This window comes from Corvus brachyrhynchos, unplaced genomic scaffold (genome assembly GCF_000691975.1).
Source record: "Corvus brachyrhynchos isolate BGI_N302 unplaced genomic scaffold, ASM69197v1 scaffold1002, whole genome shotgun sequence".
NCBI lineage: Eukaryota > Metazoa > Chordata > Aves > Passeriformes > Corvidae > Corvus > Corvus brachyrhynchos.
Window position 1 is genome coordinate 143944 of NW_008236758.1, and position 649 is coordinate 144592.

The following is a 649-nucleotide window of genomic DNA, read 5'->3' on the forward strand; positions in this document are numbered from 1 at the left end:
CCCGAGCTCGCTCCAGAGCGCCCCCTGCAGCCGTGGGGGAACCATCGCACCTGCCCTGCTCACCGGGACCCGCCAGCGCCCCTGCCGGCTGCGAGCGGAACTGCACCCGAGGGGAAAGGGCCTGACAGCCGAGAAGGCTGGGACTGGGTTTGTGATTGTTTGCTGTTACTGCCATAGTTATTGTTGTTTGTTTGACTGGTTATATATATAATAGTAGAGAACTGTTATTCCTATTTCCCACATCTTTGCCTAAAAGCCCCTCGATTTCAAAGTTATAATAACTCGGAGGGAAGGGGGTTGCATCTGCCATTCCAAGGGAGGCTACTGCCTTCCTTAGCAGACACCTGTCTTTCAAACCAAGACAGCACTGTAACAAATGGTGGATAATGTGGGCAAGACACCAATCTCTAAGGACAGAAACTTCATGAGTAAAAACCACTCTAGATGTCTCTCTTCTCGCCCTGGTTTGGATATTCTCTCTGGATTATGGAGGAACCGTGGAAAGACTCTTGGCTCTCAGAGCCGCATATGGACATTTAACTTAAACTTGAAAAGATTCTTGAACAACGATTTGTAAATTTTAGCTTAATTCAAGCTCAAAAGGAATTGAAACATTTCCTTTCATGGTTGTTTAAGAACTTTTTCTATG